The following is a 25,838-nucleotide window of genomic DNA, read 5'->3' as shown; positions in this document are numbered from 1 at the left end:
AAGCGATTTTGAGTATTCAAGAAGAAACAAAAATAAAATGGATACGTTAATAAAAACATAATGCTGTAACAGCGGGTTGGGTGAATATAATGACACCAGAAAACCCATGGTGAAACGAGGGGCCTTGATTGACAACATAAGGATAATGCATAAAGAAATGTGAGGGGGGCTGAAGTGACGTGCTTCACGTCTGTGCGGATTGTAACATTTATTAAAATGGAAATCTATCTGTTCTGCAGAACGTCGGAGTGACAGAAGCTTAAATAAACACTTAACGCGTGGATTGCCCTTTAGTGCCTCTGTCCTGTAAGCTCCATTGTCCATGTGTTCTTCTTTGAGGCTCCTCAAGCCGTTTGATCTATCATTGTGACAACATGATATCGAGACAATCCACAGAATTTTACTTTAAAGCCAAGCCAAGACCTCTGCTATTCAAAGATAACAAATACATCAGAGTTAAGTCTGCTTACGTTCCATTTTTCTAGAATTGGGAAGATTTAATAACTTGCATCTTGGATTTGAATAATCATTGGGTAAATGTGATGTACTAGAGATGTTGGAACCATTTCTTGCAGTAGTGGAGAAAAGGACTCTGAAGATTGAGGTTAGAAAACAAATTGGATCTTGTGTAATTAAGAAATAATTACACTTTAAAACAAGGTATAAAATGAAGTTCAGGGAACAAGTGAATTAAAAAAAGACATAACGCCCTTATATAGCCTTATATTAGCAGCATCTTGAAGGGGACAAACAGCATACAAATGGCAGCTGTGTCAATTAGCATGCCACCTGCAAAGCATGGAGACGTAAGAGAAGCTCATAAAGCCCTTCCTCTCCCAGAGATTCTCCACGCTTGACCTTACGAATGATACTTCCGCCGGATTTTCGAGTGCTTAATCAGTAATATTCTGCTAAAGGCCAGCAGGTATTTGGAGCAGGGAATCATTATTGAACGAGGCTCAGACCAGGTTTATAGTCCCAATTATGCTCTGCTATAAAAGTCTGATACTGGCCGAGCAGAAAACTTTGACTGAGTTTCCAAGTTGCTGAGGAGAAATTAATTTGAGAAATAAGATGTGTAATTATGATTTTGAGATGGGGGAAGAAGTTGCATCACGTTTGCAGCAGCTTTTTATCTCTGGTCATATCAGGGCTAATATCTGTTTAAATATGCGGTTTTCTGAAGGGAGACAAGACACAATGGCTGCATCCACAATTAATTTGGGGTTTGGTTTCCCAGAGCTATCATGTAAAACCATCACTTAAACAAATCTCAATAACACTCTTCGTTTTCATAATCCATTTAATTGATCTGAGCAATATCACTATCTAAGTGTATTTGAAAAGATTTCACCCAGGGACAGAATTTACACAGCAGATGAGTTGTAAATATTTCATTTTGATTTCTGGGATGAGGTTTTATTATTAATGACGAAGGGGGTGCGGGCCTTCTCTTGCGTAGAGATTATGGTAAAAATGGATTTACTCTCAGTGAAGGTGTTATAACAACTTGTGTGATTAAGAGAAGACCATGAATGAGATCCTTAATAATATCACCTCTTCATCTCTATCCTCTCTGCTGGCCATGAACCGGCACTCAAACCTGTCCATTTTTTCTCTTTCATGGTCTCATTTGTCTTTCTCTGCCAGTCTCTGTCACGCTTTCACCCTCTTCCCATCTCTCCATTTCCCATCCCCCCCTCCTTTTTCAGAAATGGATTCAGGTGAGCCAATTTCATCTCGGTCATGCCTCTTGTTTGCAACAGTCAATTCGGCTTCTCGGGGAAAATGGCCTCCTCTCTTCATCGAGGGCCTTTTCATTTGGACAACTTGGCTCCTTTGCCCTAACCCTGAAATTACTTTGAGGTGGTTGTGAAAGGGCTGATGCGTTAGCGTGATACGCTGCCGTCTATTCATGCTGGACTCACACCTCTGTCCACTGACAAAGGTTTTGTTTGGCTCAAGCCAAGAGTGAAGAGCCACAAGACTGATTATGAAAAGGCTATTAGCAAAGAGGCAACTTCTGGTGGTAGTGTTCCGGCTTGTTAGCCAACAGACTGCTGAGTAATGTATAAAGCTATTACTATTACATGACGTAATTTACAAAATGTGTATGCATTTCTCATAGTTTATTATATTGGTTAGCTAGTTCAAAAAGGACAGCTTGATCCAAACTACTTCCTGTTCGAAACGCTTACATTTATAAACTCATTGGAGGTGGTCTAACTAAGGGAGCATTCATACCATTAACAATGGCACAACGCTGTTACAAAGTGGAGTTTCTTCCGTCACAAATAATACAAATGTCAATTCAAAACTAAAAATGTCAACACTACCGTAGCGTAGGATGGGATTGAAGGTAAACTGAAGCCATTATGATACATCGTCTGTGCACCATTAATGTTTTTTAGGCCATACAAATGGTGTTGAAATATTTGCTAGATAAACGGAAATGTTGACTTATGGTGGCACAAATTAAATGTGAGGGGTTCACTAAAGTCAGTAGGCTTCATCCATAAAGGAACATGATTGTCTGAACAATCTATTAATAGTTGATTAGATACTTCAGTCTGGATCTAAGTGGACTCATTCACCAAAAGAGAGACAGCAAAGCCCCTACCCCTTGTCAAAAAAGAAAACATGTTGTTTCAGTTTTTGTGCTTCCTCAGACACTTTTTGGAAGAATCTGTGTAATCTATATTGCCATTGCCAAGCAATTAAGCTGTGTACAAACCATGGAAGTCCATCAAACTTGGCTTGCTTTGTAGCAGACGCAAACATATCAGGTGTTGAGTGAAATTGATTTTACAGGGAAATGTTGCTGCGTAGCAGAGAACTGCTCAGAGAACTACAATGGCATACAAAGTGGGACTGGATGTTCCCTCGCCATAGTTATTTAAAGTTAGGCTGATGTAGTCAGCAGCTCATTAATGCTTTGTTAACATTTTGTGTAATGGGAAATACATTAGGCACAAGCAATATGGCAATCTCCGTTATAAGAATATCCTCTCACCTGTTCATAAGATTTGACATTTGAAAAGAGAGAGACCTTTAGCTCACCAATCAACTCTCACATTAGATGACAGACGTGAATGTAACCCAATGGTGCTGATCCAACTGTGTAAGTATTCTTTTGATGATGCTTGCTGTTTCACTCCCCAACTCTCCCTCTTTTTTCCCCCTTTTCATCTCACCCTCAGAGAGATCACGCTCTGTCCACATGCTCCAGCCATTAGCTAATAATTCTCTCAGATCATGAGTCGTTTACTTCACTCACTCAAGCACGGCCACGCTCATCTAATGGTGATGACCCAGGTGTGCGCGTTACAGAAAACTTGCATGTGTGTGTGTTAGCGTTTGTGCATTTATACATACTCTGCGGATGCATCTGTTGCCTGCGCTGCCTTCACGTGTCATTGGCTGCAGCAAATGAGAAGCCTTCGCCTCTCAGCCTCCCATCGCAAAGAAAGGAGCAGCTAACGCTCGCACAGGAGGCAATCAGAGTTAGCTTTAACGGTGGGAACTAATGAGAGAGGGCTAACGCTGCGGCTGTTTAAAGAGGGTGCGAAACCACGGCTAATGCAAACACGCTCAGTTGATTTTGACGCATTGCACACACACTCTGGAAACGGCTATTTGGATTGTTTGGCATTGAGTTAGGGAAAGACTATGCGCGGCCATAGAAGTGGTTATTAAAATACCTCAAGCATCCTTTAAAATAGCATGGGCACTGTTCCCACTGAGGTGAAATGTCTTCAAAATGATCTTAATTTCATATATTGGCCACTCCCTTTCATATTTGCCTGATTAAAATGCAACAATTTATTATTTCCTCATCCTCCCTCATTCGTCTGTATGCGCATACATGCACAGACAGTCCATTACAACCTCATCCTCCAGGGAAATCAGGCCATTCTGAGGCATATGTCACATGATGACATTATATCTTTATCATTACTCGATGCACAGGAGTGGAATTAACACAATGTCCCCTGAACATTATAAGTGACATCTGTAAATGTGGAAATAAACAAACAATGGGAATCTAAATAAAAAGTGAGCGATGGAAACAGAGAAAGAAGCTGAGGACTAAAAACACCCAAACACTCCCGGAATCTCACTCAAAGATAGGATCACAATAAGATAACACACACACACATGTTTGTTTGTCTGCTCCCCTCCTCCGACCTCACCAATTCTTCCAGTAAAGAAATAGGGATAAGAAGACAGGAGAAAGGAGAGGGGGGAGGTGGAGGGAGGAATAGAATGGCATTATGTCTATCGGTGTGGATAATTGAATGTTGGAGCGTTTTTCTCCGAGCCTTTGTTGTTCAATCAATACAGCAGTTCCCATGGGAGCTAATCTGTATTAGCAGAATTAGCCTGCTGGCGAACTCAGATGTCTCAACCAGAAGGCCGCTTGTCCTCCAGAGTGATGTTGGAAGTGAAGGCCTGTCTACTGTACGTGTAGGTAAATAACAATGTATACGCATGATGTTGAATTCCATTTTGTTATCATCCTCAGGGCTTTGTTAGCGCATCAACAACGTGTTATGGCTCACGTGACACAATGCCGAGGTGGCTGATCATCACTTGGGCTCTGCAGCTTACTACAGTTTTTTGGAGATGGAGAACGCTAGGTCCAAAGAACAATTCACTTTAAAGCAAAAGTCTGAAAAAGTCATCCTAAAGCACTGAAGCTAACATGGCTAACAAGAAGCTGCTACTTCTGAGTCATGTGGAATCTGACATATTTTTGAGAAGGAAAACTACTGAAGTGATAATGAAAATATTGAGCTAGAAGCGTCCTTGGATAAAATCTGGAGTACAGGGAATGTCGATGTAACACTTGGGCTCAGGAAGGCAGCACGGGTAAATCTAAAGCGGGGGTAAATAGGAACTATGTTAAGTTAAAAAAAAAGGTGTTGAATCAAGTTTAAATGGTTCAATTCATCATTGTTTATTCGTCATCAAAACAGTAACTTTGGTTCTCTACGCATTGACGATATCTCATTGGAATGAATGTCTGCTACATTGGAGAAATGGGCTAGAAAAGTGACAACAATACGATTTTGAGAAAAGGCATAAAGTGATGATAAACTTATTCTAAGTTTGATGGCAACAACATAAAGCACGTCGTCACTGCCGCCTTTCGCCATATTGCTGAAACTTTATCTGCCTTGAGAAAGAGAGTGAAAAATCATCCTGCGATAATTAACTCCATCAATCATGCAGGATGCTCCGTGGTTCCAGGTATTATGCTCTGAATTTGATAGAAAATTATGAAAGTGAATGATGGAGGGGAACTGGTGTTTATCAGCGGCAACTTTAACAGGTTACAGCAGCGGTGTGTTTACAGAGCCCAGCATGGAACATATGAGAGTTAGTGGGCTGTGTGTGCTACTTGCTCCATTTGAGTTCACATGTGTGTTTCGCTCTGTGTTTGTGTGTGTGTTTGTGCATGTGTGTCAGCATTAAGAATGAGCGGCCTGCTAGTCCTAATGAGAGGTGAAGGGAGACAGTAATTGAAACCCTAGGGAGAAAGGGAGACGGAAGTGGAAGGGGGGGTTTAGCACCTACACTCCCTGTACTGTGTATTTCAACCGTGGATCCAGGCTGCATGTTCCCCCAAGAGACGGAAACGGAGGGGAGAGGGCTCTGTTTCTCTGCCTCTTTCACACCTTTCATGTTGGTGCGGTAATGACAAAACACACAGTCAGAACCTGTGAACTAACCACAGAAAGAGCCTGGTTAGGATTAGCATGACACCACAAATGTTGGGGTTCTTTTGCTTTAAAACAACATGGTTTCTGTCCATCAACCATCTGCCATTTCTCTACTGGGTGGCATGGACCTCAGGTTACATGTGGAGCATACTGACTGTGTGATGAAAACATGGATATTAAGACTTGTGTATGATTGCCTTTATTAGAGTCAAAAGTTAAGTCAATTTAGCAAAACCTACAAAACTGGCACTTTCTAGGTTAGCATAAGCAAGAAAGTCTTTGTCTTCTTTTTGTGCTATTGATTTTATTTCTGATGGTGTGTTTCTTTTGTGCTCTGATTGTGGGAATTTATAGTGGAAAATAACAAGAAAGCTGTTGATTGCGCAAGCTGTAATATAAATTATACGTGAAAAAACTACTTCTACTTGTTGAATTGTACACATTTTTTATTATATAGCATTTTTTGGGGATATTTTTTACGAGTGACAAGCCTGAATACAACTAACTTTAAATCTAATATACAATACTACACATATCCAACGATAAATCATGTTTAGATAAAAACAACAATGCATTGTATTTCTTTTCAGATAAGTTCCTTTTTTGGCCGAATATTGGATTGAATCAGCCGCTACAGTATAGTTGGTAGTCTGGTATCAATAGAGGTTCATGAATTTGCCTGATGTTTGCCTCTAAATGGCTTTACCTCCATTCAAATGCAATGAGTGCTAAGCCTTGAGCATTATAGTTATTTAGAGCTGTTCACCATAACAAACAAAAAAATCCCTGATTTCAGAAACGAAATAATCAGAAGTGTTGGCCATTACTCATACACAATCAAACTTAAAAGTATTTTTTTTAAAGCTTTAGTGAATATCAGTAGTTCCTACACCCTTTTACTTGACCCCTTAGTGGATTCTCTTGACCTTTCAAAGTTTTTTTTTAAAAATGTGATATGTGCAGCTCGTTCTTTCCCATAAAATAAATTGCGCCTATGTGCTATTTCAGCCTGGCGATGATGAGCCACATACAGGAGTTTACTTGACCCTGGCCATATCTGGACGCTGGGCCGCATACTTTAGGGGACCGAGGTGTCATAACATTGTCACCACCTAGTAAATCCTGACCTTGTGCAATGACATCAAAGAGACTTCACTCACACACGTGTATGTGATTACTCTACAGTTTAAGCAACCAATAGCACTCATGTATAATGTTCGCTGCTTGCTTCGCAAACACAGAATGTGATCCATGAAGGAAAAAGGTTTATACAAAAAGATCAGGCAAGCTCTTTCATCAAGCACACACACACACACACACACACACACACACACACACACACACACACACACACACACACACACACACACACACACACACACACACACACACACACACACACACACACACACACACACACACACACACACACACACACACACACACACACACACACACACACACACACACACACACACACACACACACACACACACACACTCTCTCGGAAATCTTCCAGGGAAGCTCCAGTTGTTACAAGACTGCCATCCCCTCTGGCCTAATAGCCTGCATAAATAGTTAGACACACACGCAGAGACACACTCACCAACAAAGACATTACATTTGCAGAGGCTGCAGCAAGTGACGTGAATGAGCAAATACTGGAAGTGGATAACAATGCTAATGCTTACTTCCCCAAACAATTTCCAAACTGTTTTACCATACTTTAAATTACATTTTTCATACACTCGCTTTTTATGTAAGCTGCTTTTCCACTGACGCATTTGCTAACATTTGCTGTTTTTAAACTCTGAGAACTTTTTAAACGGGCAGACATTATTCTGGAAGGACTGTAAGGACATAGTGGGAAAGAGAAACTTTGGTTTAACTTATGAACTGATACATTAGTAGATTTTCTCAGAGGTGCCAGGCACGTGTCTTGGAAGCAAGCATTAAAGATGGGGGAGACAAATTAGCAGACCACTAAGCCAATCGATTGCTGGCACAAAGCCAGTCTCTGGGAGAAAAACCCTACAAAATGAATATTGTGGGCTGGGATCTATTATAAAGTAGATCTATTATAGAAATTCCCATCATTTTTCTATAAAAGTACATTGCCCTTGAGCTAGTGCATAGGTACTGTACGTAAGATCTGTACCAAAAAACAAGACATTGACCTAATAAAAGAAGACACATTCACACACGTGCACTTGCAGACGGTAAATAAAGAGACATGGAAAACTCCCAGGAAGTTCATTTAAAACCTCTCTTCCAAACGTACAACCACACACAAACAGACACCCGCTATCATGGCTCACAGTTGTCATAATTCCAAACGTACAACCACACACAAACAGACACCCGCTATCATGGCTCACAGTTGTCATAAATAAGTTACGGCTTCATGGAGACAGATTTAATAACTTGGCAATGCTGGATTCAAAAGCAACCTAACTGAAAGACCTTTAATAACTGTAACACAAAAGATGTCTTCTGGTTATCAAGTTATTTGCTGAAAAACCTCGAAACAGAAGACCACCCAAGCTATGCTATGAAATAAACAAAATAAAACTGTTGTTGAATGATCAACGCTTGCGAAATTGGGACTACAGTATCTACGATATATTGCAGTATACCTTTTAATGGGAGTTAAACCGACAAGGTAAAATACGACTTTTGTCTCGAGCAGTGAGACCATTTTTGTTTTAACACTAGAACCGCCAGAGATTTTTTATAACTAAAACCGCCACCGGGGTCAAAAGTATTGCTTTAAAAAGAAAAATGGTCCTGTGCTATTGGTATTTTGACAAGCAATTTTGTTAAATTGTTTCGTTTATTAACGGTACAACATAGCGTTTCGTTAGGCGGTTGTCGTTGTTGGGTGAAAAGCAAACAGCTGTTTGCCGAGGAGTGCAGCGTGAGCAGTCTCCCGTGAGCGGTCGCTATCAATCTATCTATCTATCTATCTATCTATATCTATCTCTCAATCTATAAGGAACCGCAGTACACAAAAGGCGTTGCTATAGCAACACGTCATGTTTGTTTACACGCAAAATCAAAAGCGCGAAAAGGGGTGGGGTCAATATGCTTGGCGGAAATAGGTATAAATGGCAATTTTTGGGGCGATTTCTTCAATCTGACTTCATATTGACAATTTTTAACGACATAGGGTGCTACATAACACACTTTCAGGGAAAGTCACGGACTGGGAGAATTTAATATTTTATTGAAAAAAAGTTACATACAATATAAAACAGCTCTGGGTCAAATTGACCCCGTTGGCGGTAGTGTTAACTATGTCAGCCAAGGACATTGCCTAACTTGTCATCTGGCAACTGCACACCAACTGCATTATATGAAAATAGAGACTCTCATAAAACAGTGGCACACCTCAATCAAGGGGAGAGGTGTGACAACACATGAAGGGGCTTATTTTCAGAGACACATCGCGAGTCATAATTCTCAGGACATTTTGGGAAAAGGGGTGCATGGCCACAGGCAAGACGGCAAACCAATAGACTCATTCTTACACACATACCCTAAATAAAGCATACTGCCACAAGAATATATGGGCTCACGACAACATTTATATGCATGCAGGATTCTTTGAAAGCCTCTGAAATGCACTGAAGTTGCAAACTCTCCAATCCCCAAACCAATTCCCCCAGCCACAGCAGCTGGGCCTACATTCAAAAGATTGATCAGAGTCTTGCGTTGGCACACAGATTTGTACATGTACGTTTATGCATGCTGCAATATGGAGGCCGCCAGCCACTCTGAGAAGCAAGGCCAAAATTCCAGCAGTATAATTTATAGTCCTGATTGGTAACTGGAGAAGTTGAGGCTGAGGACAGGAGGTGGTGACATGAGCTGGATGCTGCACATTGCATAAAACACCACAGATACATGTTATCCATCCATAAACACAGCACTAGCTAGATATCTGGATGTATCATTTCAAGCCGGCGTACAATTCGTCCGATGATACGGACACTAACCGTATTTATGCTCAAATGCTTTGAGCAGTTGCTGAGAAACAGGAAAATAAATATCCTACAGTCGTAAAACATGAAGGTGCAGGAGCTGGCTGCCTGGCCTGGCCTGGCCTTGAGCTCGCCATTCCCACTTTGAAAACAAGACCTTAAAATACCACAGCCCTAAGGGGGGGGGGGGGGGGGGGGGGGGGTTGAGATTTATGTCCATTTGCAGAAGGTGAATGAATATGGGGCATATATTAAAAGAAGCAGAAAGGTCTATCCATAAATTAAGGGGTGGACTTGTGGCAAGCGCATAAAAGAGTGGGACCCTTTTGTGCGAGGTGTTGGATGACCCCCTCATTGTTAAGTCTCTTGTTCCGCCCATTGTCTTTACCCGTACGGGAGAAGGTGAAATATAAATCAAACGTACTATAGAGACACAGATTATGGCAGTAGTAGCATTTTCTATGTGTTTGCATTCCACACTCTTGGTATGCTCTGTGAATAAAGACCACACTCGTGATTAGAAACTTGCACTCTCTCATTGGCTACTTTGCAGATTTACAGCGGCTGAGAGGCACCGGGGGAATGAGTAGGCGGATGGATGGAGTTAGGAGGAAGAGTGGATGGTGCACCTCCCCCCGGTATCGTCGCCCTGCCTCACTCGCTCCTCAGAACTGATGAAGGACTTAATCTCTGGTGCTACCTCATCAGTCCAATAATCTAATTAGGGGGAAAGGAAGAGTGTCGGGATGGATTCATACGTTGGGCTGTGCCGCGCCCCCTTACCTGCCCCTGCTGCCATCGCACTGCACATTAATCAGAGGAGAGGAACCTCCTCCCCTTCTCCTATGAGAGAGAGATAGAGGAAGGGGGCATGAAGCAGACACTTTCCAAAAGGCCTAGCTTACATATTTCATGGCACATTACGGATGTCTTGCCTCAGCTCCGCCGACAACTCATTAGGACCTTTATGAAAGGGGGGGGAGTGGAGAGGAGAGGAAAAGAGCACGAAAGCATTCTTAATATGCATTTGCAGATCCGTTTTTCTTTTAGACTTTTAGCAAAAGTTTAAATGGAATACCCACTGGTGTGTTTAAGTGCAGCTTTTCTCTCTGAATTGTAAAATAATGTACTGGAAAAGCTTGTTCTAATGGGGAGCATGTACAGAGCTCCTTCCAATACACAGGAAGGTAGCAGGTGCTTTAGTCCAAAGGTGACCAGGAGCTTCTCCGATACAAACAGAGAGTATTGCATATCATTCAATTGTCACTTTTATCAAAAGCGACCTACATGCAATTCAATACCGTATCCATGACTAAGATCACGCTATAGCGCCTGGGTCACCAACCAATTTTCCAATTTCAATGCGCAGGTCAATACCACCCATGAAGACAACCTTGAACAGTTACCAGTACAGCAATAGGAATATAATGGCTCAAAACCAGCATTTACGTTTGATGGAGTGCCTGTCCAATCAATGTTACATGTGTTCCCCTTTATCTATCTGGTGATCTTCCTTATTTGGATGAAAAGCCCTTTATGCCTACGGCATTGGATTATCCACATACTGTAGTACGATGCAGCTCTGAACATATATAGTTAATATATAGCTTGCTACCTATGCTTGCTGCGTTTAGCTCAGGTTGGAGGTGGAGCACATCAGAAAATGCGGTCTCAGGAGGGCCCATTACTGCACCATCCTGTGATAAATGGTATGATACTTTTGGGAATAAAAACATATTGCTTGTGTCTCTTTTGTGTGTGTTAGCAAACCTTTGCCTACTTGTTAGCCTGTTGGTATACACACTGTATGTACATATAGTACTATGACAGCCCTGCTTCACCCTTTGTGATATTTGAGTGCATATTGCAGGGACATTTTCAATTTACTGAACATACATTCTATTTAGGAGATGATCTGTTGGGCAATGTTAAATAAACATGTTTTTATCAGTGTTTGCCTGGGACATTACGAGGCCAGGTGTGTAATTCACCTGCCCTGTTGCACCGTGGCAGGACTACATGTGTGCTGAGGGTGATGGGAGAGGAGACGGCCGCTCACTGAAGGCAGAGCTCAGCTGATGGCTTGCTGGTGGCCTGATTGCTCTGGCCCAGCGGCCCACTGAGCAGTGATTGCCACAGCTGGGGCCTCCGGTACAGATTCCTCCGGCGCTCCCATAGCTCAAAGCTGACACCTCCCACTAAGCACTGTCTGCCCAGACCAACCTCTCACCAATGCCATTTGTCCTGACAGATGGAAAGACAGAGGTTTGAAACCAACCTATATCTTCTTCCACTGATTCCTCCTTTCTTTTGTCTCCCTTGGCTCATCCATCAATCATGTTCATCCTCACTTACTCACCCTGTGTCTCTATATTCTCCTCTGTCCTGCCCTACAATCTTTTTCTTTCAGTTTCCAGATCTTCCTATTTAATATTCCTTCTCCAACTCTTCCGCCCTCTGCCCTGGCGTTCACATTTATTTATTTGGATCTCTTCCACCTCGGAGGGGAATAATCCGCTAACTGGTTCATTCATACGGATGACATCATCAAATCCCTTCGTTGCCGTTGGCTGGATTAATCCTGCTCATTCTCTTGCACTGACTGAGTTCATTATGGAGCCACAAATCCAGTCAGTTAAAAAAGAGGGAAAGGGGTCCGGGCTACTACTGAACCACCTCCAGGAATAGAGCAAGTGAGACATAGATAGAGAGAGAGGACAGGAGGAGGACAGAAAAAGAAGAAGTCACTTTAGGCAACGGTCAAAGTGAAGTATTAAAGAAAAGGGCTAAGGCAATGCAAAGTTATGCTCTGTGTAGTTTAAAAAAGGATGGTGGGGGGAGAATCTGAGGTAGAAATATGTGTTTGTATGCATAGAATAGCATGCAAGCTACAACTTTCTCTGACATTCGCACAGTCATTAGTTCTTTGTAGTTCAATGGCCAATTAGAAAAGGTCCCACATACATTCATGTAGGGGGATAAGGTAAAGTAGTTACACCTTTAATCACCCAATAAGTACTTTCTGCAATGTGCATCCATGGATTGCCATAGTCATGCAGATGTACCCAAGGTTGCATTCACACCACACCTTCAAAGAAAGAACAACTTTTTTAGGTTTGGGGTGAATTTACTACAGTAAATTGGCATCTGTAATGACCAAAGTTATGTTGCGAATAAGGACACGATGAGATGCCCCTGAGAGAAAGTCTGGGGTTTTTGAGCCATCCATCAAACCCGATCTCATCAGATTCTCTTTATACTACTCCACCTGGCTCTCGATAGGGTTACAAATTAATTGATAACTCAGGACGAGAAAACCTGAACAGTCTTTCAGAAGAGCCTGAACAATTTCATTTTAGGGGTCCAAGTTTCTCTGAAGACATATATCACCCGTGCTTTTAGTAGTTGAACGTAATTTGGTAACATTACTCGAATAAAAACTTGGCCACACCCACAAAGGTAGAAATATCACAGATAATTTTTTTTAAATAAATATGCCTGCAATATTACAGGACATAATTATGCCATATCCTAGCACCTTTATGCTCAGCTTAAACCTGACTTTGCTTGATTGTATTCCTGGCAATGTCACAAATAGCGTTTCTGCTGTAACTGTGGAAGCTCCACTGAGCTAATTTAGGTCATACAACATTTCGTATAGCTAAGGGCGAGAAACAGGGTGGGAAGCAGAGCAGAAATGGAGACTTCCTGCCAGGCTCCACAGGTGCAGTAACAGCAGTAACACTGCATGTCAAAGCAGATCCAGGATAGCTGTGGGGAAGTGTCTCAGATGTGTTGGGAATACTGTCGGGGATTCTCCAGACTACGCTAGGCTACGTGGCTCAGGGCGGGGGGAGCAGGGGTCTTTAAGCCCCTCATCCTTGCGTGACATAACTGATAGGATTGCTTTGACTAACGGGCATTTAAGTGCTGCTGTGACCCAGTGGCAGGATTGAGAGGTCAGACATGAGGCTGAGGCAATGACAGGATAAATAAGCTCCGTCATTCCACATAAACATTATGTATAATTGCTTGTCTGAAAACATGTACTGTGAAATGCATGTGTGCTGCGCTATAGAGTTAGCGTGTACATACATGCATGCATTCATTGATTAGGTTACTCTAAGTATACCATATACATAAATACATACTGGCAGAACATGGAGGAATAGTCAGAGGAAGCAGAGCCGTGACAAACACAGTGGTCATTTTACAGAACAGTATTTCAAGTGCTGCCTGGGGACAGGGAGGTGATCAAACTGCCTCAGTCATCATATTAGACAGGCTCCATCTTTTATTTTGTATAGTTGGAGGTCAAATGATATATTTTGTTACTTTATTTTCTCAATTAGAAGTTCAGTATAATTAACTCTCCTCCTACTATAGTATTTAACAATGAGGTTTTGCCCCATTAGCAGCAACAACTTTAATTAATGTATTACAGATCAGGTAAGCATGACATTTGTTAATATCTACTGTATGACCCCAGGATTTGAATTTGATGATCCCTGAGATTTCATAAAAAGCCACCCTCAGGCCAAACATTTCCCCTTGAGCAACATTTGAGACCATGCCAAGGTAGTATTCCATAATGGACAGATTCTCTTATCAAGTTTGCTATGGATAGCCATAATACTGTATCCCTATGTTTCTGGTGATCACAGAACTATTTTTCTAGATCATAGGTTAAATATTTGTTACACACGCAGGAAGAGCCGTCCAACCTCCAGGAATAATAACACATAACTTTGTTGTGCGTCGTGCCATTCAAGGAGATGTACTTTGGGATGCATCATTTGTATATCTTTAAAGACCTGTACGCTTTAAAAGGGAGTGTTACGTTGAAGCAATTTTACCTAGATGTGTGTTGATCCTTAGTTGAAATACTGATAGAGTGACACGGGAGATCACCACAGCAATGGAGAGCCAGTAATAAACAAAAAAAAGTGAAATATTTGGACCCATTATCCAAACTGCTATCGTCTTTTATGTCCAACTCAAATGGTACAGAGATAAAACAGTGGTGGTGACGGAGGTGACTTTACTTCATAACTCACCCATTTGATATTCACTTTATCGCGTGTTTACCAGAATATGCTCTGGCTCTGGTAAGTAAAAAACAACCTCTGGTAGGAGCGGGCAGTCGCAAGCGATCATCCCCATCTATCTGTCTCCCTCCCTCCCTCCCCCTCCTCTAGCCAGATGACACACATTGTGGCTGATCTGTCAGTGCGCTGGCAACGTCGGAGCAGGACATGCATGATGTGTCAGAGATAGAATGTCACGCTAGAGGCCCCTGGACGGAGAGAGGGAGGAAAAGAAGGGGTTGAGATGACAGATGAAGCGCGGTGGACAAAAGCACGAGTTACACAAAAGGAGGACGGAGGGAAACAGGTGGTTTGAAAGTGTTAGGCAGAAAGAGAGACAAGGATGGAAAGGAGGGATCAAGGGGGGGGGATAAGCACACGGAGACAGATAGAAAGAGATTATTCTGAAGGCCAATGCTGCACATTCTCAGTGCAGGCATAAGGGCGGCAAGGTGGCTGCACACACACACACACACACACACACACACACACACACACACACACACACACACACACACACACACACACACACACACACACACACACACACACACACACACACACACACACACACACACACACACACACACACACACACACACACACACACACACACACACACACACAGCCAGAAAGACCTGCTGGGTGCCTGCAGAGTTATGAGTCACAGTATCCATATCACTACGCCACATTTAAACAAACATATTGTGCTGCTTGCCGTTACAGGCGTTTTGACATTTCCCTGACAAAAAGGAGAAGATCTGAGGTGGTGTTTGCTCGCGTTGGAGGAGTGAGCGCAGCTTTGCATCGCTCTGGTTGGTAAAGTACAGGAGCAGTGAGTTATAGCCGGCCTCTTACAACAAAGGTAGAGCCCGTGTTGTGTGTGTAAGTACACTGTTGTGAAATGTGCTCCGTGTGGGCTGGTGTGTGTCAGTAAAGACATAGATAGCTGGTGGGTGTGTTTACTAATGTGTGTTAGCGGAGGATGTAGTGTGTTAAAGCACATGTGTGTGTGTGTGTGTGTGTGTGTGTGTGTGTGTGTGTGTGTGTGTGTGTGTGTGTGTGTGTGTGTGTGTGTGTGTGTGTGTGTGTGTGTGTGTGTGCCGGTAGCGGGGATTTAATGGGATTTCCAGCTCAGCAGAGAGCGCCCCTCGTCTCACACTCCCCAACCTGTACAGGCGCACGTACACACACACACACACAGCGTCGGTATCGATCCGACTGCCAGCCGCAGGGTCATTCGTCAGATCGTTGGACACACCCAGGTGTGTTTTACTGTTGGCCAATGCTCGTCAGCGCATTCGAGGAGCAGACAACCATCATCTCAGACACGCAGGGAGAAACAGAGGGGAGGAAAAAAGGAGGGGGAATCTAAAGTAACACATTGAAAGTGAGCCTACAAAAAACATATTTAAGAACTACAAGCAATTACGGAGCAAGATCTCTCGTCCCACATGTAATATTAATAGAAGGTAAACAGTTGAGGTGAATAAAAATATTGTTTATTTTGTCTTAGCCTTAGACCACATCCTTCACATTCAGTCTTCCTCTGAAGTGCTTTCAGCTGAAGGCACACCATTTTTATCATAATTTAGTTGCCAAAATAAGTGGAGGAAAATCAGATATACTCTGTGAATGTTTCGCAGATTTGTTAAAATAGTGGATAGTGGATATTTCCTTGTTGATGTCGATAGAAAACGTAGTCTTGGTAGCATTAAGTGAAAATTATTTGTATATTAATGCAACGGTTTATCTTTACAGAGAGCAGTAGATGTACATGTCCAAGATTAAGAAGTTAATCATGCAATATGTGTGTAAACACTGGAATGCCATTAAATCTGCAATTTTCTTAATTCAGAAAATAAATTGTATACATTTCGTCTTTAATGTGATTTACAAAAACCTTACAAAACGTTTAATTTCTGATGTGCATAGTTCATATTGGCACCATTCAAACCAAAGCTTATGCTGTTATGATGTTAAACATTTCCCTTACTGCCTGACAATCGCCTAATTTGCCCGTTGACTTGGCCGTTGTTGACTGTCACATCTCTGAGAAACACAGCGGTCTAACCTGAGGGCTAACAGTTGCCCCCGACGACACGGCAACAACTCCTTGGCCTTGTCATGGTTGTACCTCTGATTCAATTACCTTGACCTCTGCGGGTGCCTGGGCCTCCCTACCTGGTCTCGCTCCTGTAGCCGGGGAAGGTTAATTGAAACAGAATGCAACATTAATTTCCTTATTAATGAGAGCAGGTGACTGGCCGCTATCTGTAGGAGAGGGTGACCTCACCAAGACTTTTCTTATACTTTCCCTTGTTAGTAAATGCCATGTGAAATGTTCAAGCTCGATCGAAATGTACAAATGTGCTGAGATATAATCTGAGCATCTATGGCCTTTTAGCTAAGCCATTAACAGCATGCTGTATATCGTTCATGGAAAAGAAGACTGAATGTACTCAGCTTGCTTATTTGGCCTGACACCAAACACTATATTGAGAAAGGCGATCAAATATACACGGACAACCTCAAATGCAATGTGGCCCTGGCATATAGGACACTAAAACTATGCAGTGCTTCACTTGGGTTACCAACAGCTTGGCGCCCATGCTAGCGAAGATTAGAGAGTCCATTGTTTGTGTCTAAAGAGAGCTCATTGTCAGTGCTTAGCCTCGTGCCTTGGGTTTCTCTCTTAATGCTCGCTGTTAGCAGTCCAATGCCATATCAGGTAAGACATTTCTGACAGCTAATAAAGCACATTTGCATGAGTGTGCATTTTCGTGATGATTTGCACGCTGCTGATTGTGTTTGTGTCCGTCTTTTATTTATTTTATAGGTCTTAAAGGATTTTATCTTATTTTATTAATCTAATCTGTTTCAATAGCAATATTTCTTTTTACGTTGATTTTAATCTTTTAACCTTTATTAGAATTATGGCATTTTTATTACTATTATCTTTTTATTTTTATTTCTGTTGTACCTATATGTTCACTTTTTCACAGTTTTATGGGGTTTTATATTGTTGCATCGATTCAGTTGTCTTGTGTTGGAGACATTTTATTTTATTTTATTTTTTATTATCATACCTTTTACCTCCATATTTTTCTGCATGTACCTGTAAAGTTCTGAACAAATAAACTGAAGGGCATTTCTTGTTGTTTATTTTTAACTTGTGATGTGACATTTTGTAAAGCACTTTCAGCTGCATGTGTGAAAAGTGCTATATAAATAAAGCTTTATTATATTATTTGTATTATTCTATTGATGTGTTTTTATAGGATACCCCCCTAGAACTATGTGCATTCACCACAAAAGTTCAAGAAAACTTTGCATTTAAGACTCTGATTCATCCGCAATGCAACAACACTCTGCGTGAGTGCATTCTCGTGCCACACGCCCTTCATCTGTCAAAACATGATAAGACAGAAAACTCTGCGGTGACGGGAACAAGCAGCCTCCTCTTCAATCTGCTTAAATAAATACAAGGCAAATGAATGAATTTTGAACAGCCACTGCTGCTTCTATCTAAGACGGATCTCTGCTTTATTTCATCCCAGCACCTTCAGACGCTTTTTTCCAGAGGATGCACGCAAATTGTTCTAATAAGATTTTCCTCCTCTTGTTTGTTTCTCTCTTTCCATTTCTTCCACCAGCTACCTCCGCTTCCTTGTTTAATCACAGAGTCTATTAAAAAGGCAATTAAACATCATGCAGGTAATATGTATAATCCATTGAACAAATCCTGGATCAAAAATGCAAATAGCAATATTGGAGTGTTGATTAGCGTGCCATTTTGTCTGCACTATTGATTCAGTAGAGTTAGAGCGAGGCCTTGTGCCCTTAAGTGGCTTGATGCAAGGTTTTTGAGGTTGGGAATAAAGTGCACAGACATTTAATTTATTCTCCATTTATGCAATGCATTTCTGAAAGAAATTCCATGCTTTTTTGCTCAGAGGCTGTCTGGGAGTAACGCTGCACATTTGGCTGGGACTATTTCTAAGAGTCTGCAGGAAGTCTAATAGTGTTTATCCCCTGGAAGGCAAACACCCCAAAGCTACAAGAAAACGCACAGTCACATGCCATTTTCAGGAAACATCGCTTTAGCCGAGCCAAAAAAAGATTACAAATGTGTGTTGGGGAGTTTAAGGTAGTGAGAAATAGCCGTATTTGTTAAATAAAACTCTTCACTGGAGCACAATAAGGGAAGATGAAGCAGCAGAGACTAACTGTATCTGCACAATCGTCACATTAGGCGCTTTCACACTGCAGTACTTTTCCCACAAAGGTTCATGAGAACTTAGTTCATCAGAACTCTTTAGTTCTGATGAACTAAGTACAGATCGCGTTCACACCGGAATAAGTCCCTGGGGGTGGATTAGGCAAATGAAGCCGCTGACGTCACTTCTTCTTCTTCTGCTTTGGGTTTACTGGCAGGCCCCAAACAACTTCACGCCGTATACTGCCACCCGAAGTAAGTCCCCGGCCGGAAGTCCCCGGAGTTGGGGACTGGCTTCAGTAGAAGCTGCTGGGACTCCCAGCAGCTTCTACTGAATCCTTCCGAGTAAATCTCCAGAACGCCGACACCTCCTCATCTCCACCGCTCCCATGTTTTATTTTGTGTTGCCATAAATTAGTCTCTCTGAGTTTCTGCGCTGGGCTAATGCTAATGCTAATAATGCTAATGCTAGGATAATAAAATGACGGCTTCACACATTTTTTTTTGAGTTTGACTGGGCATGGTTTGCAATCTGCCCAGCCAATCAGAAATAGGAACCTTTTTCTCCCACGAAAGTCCCTGCTCTCTAGCAGGGACGGAAAAGGGGGTAAAAAGGTTCTCATGAACTCATTTTAGTTCCGGCTCTTTTTGGTGAGAACGCGACATTTCAGAACTATATCGGAACTAAAGTGGGAAAAGTACTGCGGTGTGAACGCGGCTATTGCTACTGTCTAGAAGTACAGTTTCAATGTATACAGAGATCAAACAACCTGAATGCAATTAGAGCTGCATCCATATGATTTCAGGCGAGAGTATGTGCTGTTATCACTCCTCTATTTTGAAGAGGAGAAACTCTCTTCATAATAATAAAAAGGCAGCACTGGACACAATAGAGTACAATCACAGTGAGAATCACACACCACAACAAAAGCACTCTCCGAGTAACACAATGGCATTTAAAAAAGTATTTGCTTTACTGATGTTCAGACTGCTGTTAATGCTTTCTGCAGGTCTTTGCTGTGGAGTTGACACACAGGAAGCACAGATCAACAGGTTATTAGCATAAGCCTAGGAAGGGATGTACATTGAAATGTGGAAATAATTGCATCAGCCCAACCGCGCCTCTTACAAATAAGAAAAAAAGAAAACGGCTTTATCACTTTCTCAGCTTGATGCGGTTTCTCTTAGGGGGCTCTGCCGTTTTGTTTTGAAAGATTAAAAGTGGAGGAGTACAAGCCGGAGGGAAGGGAGGAGGAGGAGGAGGTGGGGAGGAGGAGGAGGAGGAGGAAGTGGGGAAGGGGGGGTGTTTGGTGACAGAGGATGGAGGGAGGGAGGAGGACGGTGGGGTTTGTGTTATTGATGTGCAGCGCTGGCTCAGATAAAGGATTGGTGGGAGCCAACCAGCTCCTATCTGGCTCCTCCAGCCAAAGGCCTGTTTGCTTTCTACGAGACGACCAAACTTTGTGTGTTTGCGTGTGTGCGTGCATGCGCGCGCGCGTGCGCGTGTGTGTGTGTGTGTGTGTGTGTGTGTGTGTGTGTGTCTGTTGCGAGGCTGGAGAATGGAAAAAGAGGGATAGTAGGGAGCGTGTCCAGTAGATGTAGATGCTTTTTTTGGAATTAGATTCTGCATCCCTAACAGAGAAATTAAGGTACCATCGGAAAGAGGGGCAGATACATTCTCAGGTTCAAGCGAGGATAGTGTAGTAATGGAACAGGGCGCAGTGTCACAGATGGAATATGATTACCATAGATCAATTTCTGTGGCGCTTGAAAAAAAAAAAAAAGAAAGGAAGGGAAACGCCCATGTGGCCGAAAAATAATCGGAGGATGAATCAATGTGGTTAGTAACGGAGCGTCAAAAAGCTTTGATGAACGGGCATCTTTATCAAAAATATATGTTTCCTAGATGGAGCTCATGATTTATATTGACAGCTGCCCAATGATACAATATGAATTACTGGCTGGTTAGGATACAGGGATGTAAAAAATGGGCGGATAGGGGGGGAGGGATGTCGTCTCTTCATCAGCATCTCACTGTCATCGCAGAGAGCGCTACCTGCTAAACTAGCATGCTAAAATCATGTAGGAAAGTGATATAGAAACAAAACTATTTGAGTTACAAATCTAAAAACTTAAGGTAAACACAGTAGCAATGTTTCGGTAATTGACATCAAAGGGATTATCTCTCTTTTGTTTCTTTATAGTTTAATGCACTTATTGTAAGTCACATTGGATAAAGTGTACCAAATGAAGTTGAGTTGATGAGGTAGAGGAAAGGTTAATGCCAACTCTTATTTGATCAAATGTGTTTTAATTTGTCAGTGCCATCCCATAGTTATTATATTTATCTACTTAAAAACATATGGTTAACGGTTAACAGGTTGTCCCCCAATACCTTGCAGCTATCTGCACATACTTTAATAACAAAACCTTTCATGATTTCTGTTGAGGGGACAGTGTCTTTCTGATGGTGGTCCCATGTCTGGTTTGGATATATGTTTTTGTGACAGTATGACTCTCTAACATTAGATTCTGTGTTTCCATCTAGTTATGTATCACCTCCCTGGATTAAACGTATCAAACACATCAAATGTAAGATAATATTTAACAACAGTGGAATAATATTTGAGGAGCAAAATCCTGCTTTCATACGCTATACTATTTCACGGGTGTATGCTGTACATCTAGTGTTTATTCACAGGATGCAAAGTTCGTGACAATGATTCGCTGACATAATCCGAAAAACAATCATTGACAAGAGAAGATCTGAATTCAGCCGCTTCCACTGAGAATCTTAACAGTGCAATAGTCAGGATTTTAATGTGTTATGTAAATGAGAATCGCATTGAGTTCCAAAACTGCTGTTTGACAAATGAGGGTTCAGATTGATAATCATGTAGGTTTATTTAATGACTTTAGTGGTGCATTAGGGTTTATATATTTATAGCCTTTGTGTCTTTGAATTTATCGAATTTGTCAAATCGACATTTCCGTGAATGATACGTGTCCTCTAAAATAAAAGACAAAACAAAACGATTTTTCTCCTCAACCTTCGCTCCCCTGCTCCCTTCACCATGAGTGATACGAGCTCTGTGCTACTCTCCATTTGTTGACCCTGCAGGAGGGGAACTGATGTGCTTATCCATCAGAACCGCACGGCTCCATTTACGGGACGGACCCCCGCCTCTAAAGCAGCTCCTCCAGCCGGCACCAACAGCTGCCCGCCTGTCTTAAACACACGTCCACCAAGGGCAAGGGCAGATCGGCAAAGCTCACACCGAAGCCTCTCCGGCGCCAACTCTGTTGACTTGGGCATCTACTGAGAACGCTGCGTTGAAAAACAAAGGATCGCGCCGCATCACGGTGTCGATCCCAGAGACGCACTGTTGGCTTCCTTTTCCATTGGGCATCGGTTTGACGCTAACTTGTGAACATTTGAAAGTTGCAATCAATTACAGCACTGTCAGAAACACACAGAATGCTAAGTAGGGTTATGCTGAATAATTCAAAGCACTAGACTATCTCTTGGTTCGATTAAACTGAAATTATTCAAGGTTTTATTCAAGAAACCTGGTAACTTAAAGGGGCCCTGTAATGCTCCTTGTGGTTTCCCTTTCCTGTAGTGTGTTCTATATGTTTTTGTGCATGTAAATGGTCTGCAAAGGCAAAATTCCCCCCTGCCTAAAACGCATCCTTTGGACTCCTGCGTTTACTTCCAGAACATATTAGTAGAGGTCCATCTTCTTCTTCTATTGACATCACTATGTTATAATCGCACTTCTGTTGGCTAGCGCTCCATCACATCGTACGTGATAGGCTAAGGGGTAGGACATCTATAAGCGGTTGACTAATCATAACAGATCAGTCCAGCTAACCAATCAGAGCAGACTGGACTCTGGTTTCAGACAGAGGGTGAAAAGAGATGCTGCAGCACAGGCAGTATGAGAGAAATAAAGAGCTTTTTGAACATTAAAGCATGGAGACATGTCACAGTAGAGACACTACATACTGATATGAACATGGACATAAGTAGAATATGTCTTCTTTAATTTATATTCTTGTTCAACTTCCCTAAGACTCATGCATGCAACACTCCCATTCAAGCTTCCTCCTTGCCAAATACGTCATGAGGCAGCACACTTCTGGGGGCCCCACTTTTCCAGCCCATTCATGGTCTCGCTTTGCAGGGGCAGAGTAGGACATATCATTAGAAAGCAGACAGGGCTGACGTGTGCCTCTCTGTGTGCTTGTGTGCGCAGTGGGAGGAGGGGGGGGTGGGGGGCAATGTTGCGTGCCAACATGTAGAGCAGGGCAGCAACAGTTACCCCCCACAAAGGCAACTGTGCCAGAAAGTAAAGGGGTGTCAGTGAGGAGAGCCTCACAGTGTTAGCTGGCTTTCCAATTCCACACTTCAGTCATGGGACTGAAACTCCATCCGCGCTCTGGAAAGAAAAGCGAGCTACACAATCTGTTGCCAGACAGGGTTCTGGGGAGGGGGAGATATAAAGTAAACCTCATTTAGCCAGTTTGTGAGTCTTTAAACAATTGCAAACACTTCATACCACTCAAAATAAAATATATGTAAGCTCTTGTAAGTGTAATTTGACGGCAAGCTTTAATGTTAGATGCAACATATTTCAGAGATTCCTGTTCTCAAATATGGTGATTTCTAGTTTTATATCATATTTAGGTGAATACACCACATCATTTTGGATTTAGAGAACTTACTGGGATTTTTATGTTTCTGATGTTTTATTTTCCAGCCATAGAAAAACAATCCTGGCAGACTAATTAATAATGAAAAGAATCATCCCTACTTGCAGTGTAGTTTTTCTCATGTTATGTGCTAAATAATCCCATTAATGTGGCAATAGTGGTTGAAGTTTTAATAAAGCTTTTTCTGTCTGTGGGTGTGTTACAGCAGGTACAGTAAGAACCTGCACAGCTGGCTGCCTCCTGCCACCACGGTTATGTTTAAACGAAACATAAAATGATTTATTCCCCTGAATAACAGTTTGTGCAGCTTTAGCGTTGAACATTAACATGTCCTTTACACCAGCTGACTGACTCATCCATGGAAACTTTAGACTCAAGTGTCCCTCACCTCCCTCTCACATGAGACTTTATCTCTAGTAGAAGTCCGAGCGTGACCCACTTTCCCAACCTCACCACCATCAGCAGCCCCCTCACCCCCAGCCATCTGACTGTAACTCTAGCCTCATCCCAGGGTGCGTAATCTCTCTCATGTTTCTATCTCTCTCCGTCCTCTTCTAGGCGAGGAATGCCGCAGGTCACGGCTGGGGCAGTGTATGCAGGGGGCAGGTGCTGTCACAAGGTATGTTTCCATGGCGGCAGAAATACGCCACTGATTTTTTTTTTTAGCCGGCTAAAGACATGGCATCCAGTGGCCCCTCCTCCCTCCCTCCCTCCCTGTGCCTACATTTGGCTTCCTCTCGGGCTGTGTCACGAGTTGTGTCAGCAGCGGTTGCAGTTGGGCCAGGGAGAGCGCTCGTCATGGGCAGAGGATTGTATGAAACTTCCATTAAGGTTGGCCTGCAGTATGGAGCACATGATTTGAGTCAGAGTAGATGGGAATGACTCACCAGCGCATTCACTGCCAGATTAAAAAGAGACGCATACGCAACACCTCCTGAGGATGATACTGCTCCCATGCCATGAGAGAGAAGTTCTACTTTCATTTGTTCTGTTCCTTCTTGATCTCTCAAAGAGCGTTTTTTTGTTTTACTTGCAAAAGCAGCTGTCATACATTATAGCAGAGTCATTATTCGAGTCCCACATTTTGATGACTCAACTTGAAAAAAGACTTGCAACTTTTAAAACTGATGCCTTGGGAATTCAATTCAAATAAAGCCCTTGAGTTCAAAATACTTGGTGTCTTCCCCAAGACCAAAGATGCTTCCATTTTATTTAAAAAGTGTGCAACAAATCAATGTTTCCCAAATCAAATAACATTAATACTAATGATTCTCCATATTCCCCAAATCCATTTTGTTGAACCTATAGCATCCAATAGGGTTGCAAAACCGTGAAGATTACATTACTAATAATAATTTAGTTTGCATACAAAAACTATGCAAAGGTCAATAAAAAAACATATGGCATTATGCAAACAATGCTGGAATTTCTATTTAAATATAGTAAGGAGTGTCATATGACTTGTTTAGGAATTAAAACTCAAAGAAATGGACTTGAGTCCAACTTGCGACTTGCAAAACAATTCCTTGGTAATAAAGAGTAAAATGAAGTTAAAGAGGTGGGTTCCAGTTATGGACAACTTTTGAGAAAACATATCCCTGTTATAGCATAAGAACGACCCAACTCAGTGGGCATCATACAGCCAGGGACCCTGCTGTTGGAGTGGACTCAGTGTCAGCTGTCAGTGATGGAAGTGACTGGAAGCTCAGTGCAGTATTTTGACCTTTTGCTAACTGTGATGTCATCCTCTGGCTCATTTACATAACTAAATGAGCTGTTCTCAGGGCGACTGTGTGTCACAAGCACCCATTGAGCACTTAGTAAGCATGTTTTCAGTTTATTTTCCTTTGAAAGTAAGTTATGTTACATGACACACTATCTAAATCACATCCCCGCCTTTTGGTTTAATCAAAGTGTTACCTCTTGAGGGAAATTGCACTTGTAGTAAATTAAAAGACTGCACGCACTTTGTATTGAAGCTGCAATCTTCAAATATCAGATGAAACAGACTCTATAAACTGCGGCATAAAAAACAAACACTCCTTTTCATTTCATCCACTTGATTCTTCCTACTACTCCTCATCACTCTTCAAAGGCGAAGGTTGAC

The 25,838-nt window shown here is 42.1% G+C and overlaps 1 protein-coding gene across 4 annotated transcripts in view; it reads right to left on the bottom strand.

The window, feature by feature from the left end:
* The window catches only part of ppargc1a (peroxisome proliferator-activated receptor gamma, coactivator 1 alpha), a 265,610-nt gene that overhangs the window by 81,883 nt on the left and 157,889 nt on the right, over positions 1–25,838 (bottom strand). The window lies entirely within an intron of this gene.

Source organism: Notothenia rossii (genome assembly GCF_949606895.1).
Source record: "Notothenia rossii genome assembly, chromosome: 3".
NCBI lineage: Eukaryota > Metazoa > Chordata > Actinopteri > Perciformes > Nototheniidae > Notothenia > Notothenia rossii.
Note: the sequence above shows the minus strand (reverse complement) of the source record. Positions and strands in the feature narration are given on the sequence as shown.